The 6,000-nt window shown below is 43.2% G+C and overlaps 1 protein-coding gene across 8 annotated transcripts in view; it reads left to right on the top strand.

The window, feature by feature from the left end:
- Positions 1–6,000, top strand: part of LOC117740040 (transcription factor 4-like) — a 203,984-nt gene that overhangs the window by 70,426 nt on the left and 127,558 nt on the right. The gene's annotated exons all lie outside the window — the stretch shown is intronic.

The following is a 6,000-nucleotide window of genomic DNA, read 5'->3' as shown; positions in this document are numbered from 1 at the left end:
TTTCAGCTCTCCCTCGTTCTCTCAGCTTCTCCCTCCGGTTTACTTTAGTCTCTCTCTCCCTCTCTCTCCGTACCATATGGTGTACCATGGTACATTTAGCTTGTCAGTGATAATGGATGGCCATGGAAGCCCAGTTTTGCTTTAAGCGCTAGCTTGCTGCTCGCTGTCTCAGTGTGTGTGAGTGTGTGTGTGTCTGGATGATGGCTGCTGAAGCTTTCGGCTGTTGGATGAGGGATCATGAAGCAAAATCACCCCTAACATGCACCCAGCACACACACGCACACACACACACACACACACACACACACACACACATACATACATACACACACACACACACACACACATACACACATGAACACACACACACACGCGCACACACTGAGCCTCGCTATTCGTGCTCAGCTCTTCGGTCACTTCGAGACAGCTTAATTTGTGTGATCTGATTGGTTGATCAATGGAGGCTGAAAGGGAATCTGATTTTACTTTTCACCCGCCGGTAAGACAACGATCTTTTTTACTCTGACCGACTTCTTTGTCAAGAAATACATGACTGTAAAAATATGTATTTAAGAAGAGTACACACCCTGAGCGTTGTGCGAGTTACGAAGCTACGAGGCTACGACATCGGCGTGTTTTGTAGTACAGGTAAGAGTCCCCCCACCCCTCCCATTGAGACGACGCATGTTCTGAATGTGCAGTATTAGTCCAAAGAATGCTCCTAAAACCTCAAGAATATCTGCGTATCCCACATTTCTTGATAATAAATAAATAAATATGTTGTTTACATCAGTCACGTCAAATTTGGAATATCACCAATGGGACTCACAGTAAGGAGCTCAAAGAAAAGGTCATGGACTACCGGAATTCAGTCGAGGTCTGATAATGTTTCAGGGACTCGAGAAGGAACCATGAAGAACAAAAAATTCATTTCTGATCAATCTTCAAATTTGATAACACTATTACTTATTTATTCCAACTAAAGTGCCTAATGATCAGACCACGACGCTCATCAGAGCTGTAAGCCTCCTCCTCCCTGCCGGCCAATCAGTGATGAGTCTCCCCCCCACCCCCGGTACAAACCCCTCAGTTTTCCCTGCCGTCTTCTCCATCATTACCAGAAACAAAACGATGAGCCGAAACCGAGCTCAGAAGAAGAAAAGGAGCGTAACGCAGGAACAGGATGCCTCCTCTTCCTGTTCCTGTTCCCCTCTTCCCCTTGTCCTCCTCCTTCCTGCATCCCTATTGAGAAGTGGGAGCGAGTGAAAAGCAGAAGCGTGACAAGACAAGAGGCGGGGATTGTGTGTTAATACGAGGAGGTGCTTCGATTCCCCGTCTCCATGCTGGTGGTTCTTCTGTTTGTTTGTTCTTTGTGTGTCGTGGTTCCTGCACTCGAATGGCACGAATGGCGTACAGACACACGTGAGCATTTTTATGGTTCACCGTGTGTTCATTGCAACTTAAGATAAAACAATGTATCGTTATTAGAAAATATTAGAAAGCAGTGTTTTTTGACATCTGATGATGATGATGATGATGATGATGATGATGATGATGATGATGATGATGATGATGATGACGTGAGTCTAAGATCTAGTGACATACATCGAAACCAAATTCTGCAAAGGGAAATGTCTATTGTTTTGGGCTTTTCCATCATATTTTCTCTTGCCCCTCCTGCCCATAACTAAGTAGTTCACCACCTTTTCTAACCTTAACCAAGCAACCATGTTACCGAAACCTGAGTTGTTTCCGGAGAAAGACTGATGTTTATTTTGAAAAGGCCGTCTTCGTGTAACCTGCGAAAATATTGTAACGTGATTTAATTTAGTATGAAAAGCGCACTGGAAAATAAGAGACACTTTTCGTACAACACGTCAGCCCAGTTCGCCTTACCACTGTGGGAAGCAACCGGTTCTCGTTTTTATCTTGTGCAGTGTGTCATAGTGGAACCACAGCAACGAAACTTGGCGAGCTATGATTGGGTCGGGGTCCAACATGTCGAATCATGACACGGTGATCATCTGGAATGCAACAATATTTAGTTATCTGACCCTGCGTAGAATCTGTGTAAAAGAGATGGTGGCAGCTTTGAGTAGAGTGAAGAAATATGGACATTATTTTTCAGATTTGGTCACTCCAAAACCGATGCACAATACACAGGACAGGCGGAAGTATCCTATTGAATCTGAAGCTGAATCCATAATGAATTGCAGCTGGATTCAATTGGATCGACTCAGCTGTGACAGCTAGTGGTGCCTCTTCACTCCTCTCCTCTCCTCTCTTCTTCACTCCTCTCCTCTCCTCTCTTCTCCTCTCCTCTCCTTTCCTCTCGTCTCCTCTCGTCTCGTCTCCTCTCGTCTCCTCTCCTCTCCTCTCCTCTCCTCTCCTCTCCTCTCCTCTCCTCTCCTCTCCTCTCCTCTCCTCTCCTCTCTCCCTGCAGCTGTGTTCTCCTTTCTCTCTCCAGCTGTTGCCAACCAATCACCTGCTCCCTCTGCCACACACACTCACACACAGACACACATACACACTCACACAGAGTATAATTATAGTAGAGGGGTGCTGGCTGGGGGTCCATTTGCACGCACGTATTTAAACAAAAAAGGAAAGATTTGCATGGAGAACCCCAAGGGAGGAGATCGATCAGGAACGGTTGATTGCGTGATTGATTGATTTGTCTTTATTTTGATATTTTCTGTGGTCTATTATTTCAGATTGATCAGGTATATAAATAGTAATTTAAGTGATAAGTTCATCGAGAAAACTAAAAACAATTTCGATAATAGAACAAAGAAATATATATATAAAAATAAAAAAGCCACACATTCTCACAGTCTGATTCATTCTGCGAAACTGTGATGGACATTTTCTACAGTTTTTGTTTAATAGGAAAATGATTAGCCAATCTAAAAATATTTTTGGGGTTTCACCACTGAATATGTAAAATATGCAAAAGAAATGAGGGGAAGAAAAATAATAACAGTGGATAAATAAACAAATACAAAGATAAATCCATCAGTATGAAAAGACTTTGCGCAGTGTTACTCATCAGTCGTCCCACACGGAGCGCACACTGACCTCCATTATGGAGGCGCACCAGTGTGAGGAGCAAAAGACTAAAACATAACGACAGCACTGAAGAAGGAAAGGGTTGCAGAGAGCAGGGAACCTGAGAGAGAGAGAGAGAGAGAGAAAAAAAAAAACAACTAAAGCAGAGCAGCCAGGCTGCCAGCATGGCCCACAAACTTTCCCCGCGTATCACCACCCTAATGTCCCGACCGTTGGTTGGTTTCCATGGCAGCAGACGAGGGTAAAGCGGTAGCTTTTCCCCTTTTTTCCCCCACGCTTCCAGGGCAGTGCCATGTGAATGCAGCGGGCAGAGCCTCTGCTGGCACACTCTGAATGGGAACAGATCTGACAAAGACCTTAAAAACCATGCTGTTGGTGTTAAACCGCCCCAACCTCGGTGCATGGAGCAAGGCGGTGGCACTGCCCCGTCATGGAGGCTACCATTTAAGGCAACCTCTGTTGCTCTCCTGAAGGTTTCTTCCCTTTTTTCCCTGTGAAAGGTTATTTTTGGGGAGTTTTTCCTGATCCGATGTGAGGTCCTGGGACAGGGATGTCGTATGTGTACAGATTGTAAAGCCTTCTGAGGCAAATTTGTAATTTGTGATATTGGGCTATACAAAATAAACTGAATTGAATTGAATTGAATTTAGGAAATTATACCGCCAAGTTTGAAGAAGGTGTTCTGGTTTTGCTAAAATTGTTTAACATGGTTAGCTTGCTCAGGTCAAATGTGACTAAAAGTAAACAGTACAAGATATTTATTAAGACTAAATACTGCAAGTTTATTTGAAGTACAGCTGATTGATTCAGAGATAATGGTTTTGTCCACACATCTGTAGTTCTTGTGGTGGATATTCCAGGAGTTCACGGTGAGATTTTTATTCATATACTTTTTGTTTCTTTGCCTCTAAGCCGGCGGCAACAAATGTATGTCGCAGCTGTTCTTGAGCCTCTGAGCTTTACCCACTTTAATTTCTGACTTGTGGTTTGTGAATTTTGATTGAGACTAATGGAGCCTCCAGTGTACATTATCTCGTTGTTATCACTGATATGGGCATGGACTTTATTCATCCCTAATTAGTTGAGGCACGCAGGTGACCGCCATCTCCAGGTTTCCACCGAGGCGCTCAGCTCTCTCCTCCCTCCTCCGCCCCCGTCCTTTCTCCTGCTGTCCGTCTATTTCCCGCCCTCCTCTCTTCTCCCTCACCGCGCGATGTCAGGTGGGGTCTGCCCTGCTGTGATGAAGCCGCTCTGATCACCGGCTCCCGAACAGTGTGTGGGAGAAGATATGTCATTATTCTTCAGCCAGGTGGTCGCAGCTCAAATCACACAGAGCAGACATCAGCTCCCAGATCTGCAGCTATACCCCTCATATTACAGACAGTCCAGGTGTTCAAATGCTGCCACATTTGTCTAAATACAAGTATTACGTTGGGAGTCAGGGTCGAGGAGGGGGAGGGATAGGGCTGTCATTGATAGCAGGAGGGAGAAAAATGAGGACAATGTGGAGAAAAGTGAGACTTAGGAGATCAATTCAAACTCGAGGTATTTCAGGCGTACAGCATTTTTGAAAAGCAGCCATGTTGGCATTGTACATTCCTTCAAACCACGGATAACGTGAATGTCTATGTTTTTGCATTTGGTCATAAAAAGGGCCGTGCACCGAAGAAAAAAGCCATTTTAAAAACATGTTCTTTTAAAAAAACTAAAAAAGCAAAGATGTAATATATAGGCCTTTCAAGATAAGCCAGTAGGCTTTTGATGCTGTCTTTTTTATTCAAGATACATTGTCTGAAAATAATTGTTATTGATTATGTTATGTAATGAGACAAATCTACTTGTAATACAATGAGCAACCTGCAAAGCAAGTTATGTAGTATATCTAGCCACTGTTATTAAGTGTTTTGTGGTATAATAGAAAGCATAGCAATTGAGAAAGTCCACAAAGTGCTACAAGGAAAGGTGGTGAAAGGGTCAAACAAACACCGCTGTTTGTGTCCCGTATAAAACCCAAAGAAAAATGCTGACCGTAACCTCGTTACTTAACGTTACATAACGTTAAGTAACGAGTCCACTAATGGTGCTTGTTGTTTATTTACGGTGGTTGTGATACATTGTTACATTACATTGTTAAGTGACACTGTTACAATGCACTCTTACAATGCGCTGTTACAATGCGCTGTTACCTTGTTACATTGTTATATTGTCACGTTATCACGTTACGTTTACTTTGTGACTTTGTAATTTCAACACAAATCATGATCTTTTTTCTGAACTTAACCAGTTGTTTCACAATGTTAATCACATGCCATGGTGCATTTCTGCAAGCGTGATACGAGGCTGAGATGAAAGGTATTCAAGCAATGTATTTTTGGTTCAAAAAAGGTCAACATTCAACCTATCTGTGGTTTCCAGAAACATACAATATCCACATTTGTTCTGTGTTGTGGAAAACCTACACAAACCAGACGGACATAAATACATTTAAAACAAAGCCGAGCTGATGTGGCAATAAAGCTGGACCCGACCAATCCAACTGGCCAAACTCGGATACAGGGTCAGCTCTCGTATATGAGGGTACAAATGAGGGTCTTCATTTCCTACTCCGGAGGTCAATTCAAACCTATATTCCAAAATGATGTCAAATGGTCATTGCATTAGAATTTGGTGTTTTTAAATAACAATCATATAGGTAGAAAAAGCAACGGTCCACAATTTTCTTTTCTGTCTCATAAAAAGGCCGAAGAAAAAAAATGTACAGAGAGGGAAAAGAAGAGGAGAGGAGGAGAAATGATCAGAGATAGACAGCCATGACAGTGACAGGAGGAAATCTGAGTGTGATTCTGAACCACAGGATCCTTTGACCTTTCCCCCCTCTAGTCTGACAACACCTGACCCATCATCCATCTCTCCGGGGTCGCCCCTCCTCCT

This window comes from Cyclopterus lumpus, chromosome 12 (genome assembly GCF_009769545.1).
Source record: "Cyclopterus lumpus isolate fCycLum1 chromosome 12, fCycLum1.pri, whole genome shotgun sequence".
NCBI classification, from domain to species: domain Eukaryota; kingdom Metazoa; phylum Chordata; class Actinopteri; order Perciformes; family Cyclopteridae; genus Cyclopterus; species Cyclopterus lumpus.
The sequence above is the reverse complement of the archived record's forward strand: the minus strand, read 5'-3'. Positions and strand labels throughout refer to the sequence as shown.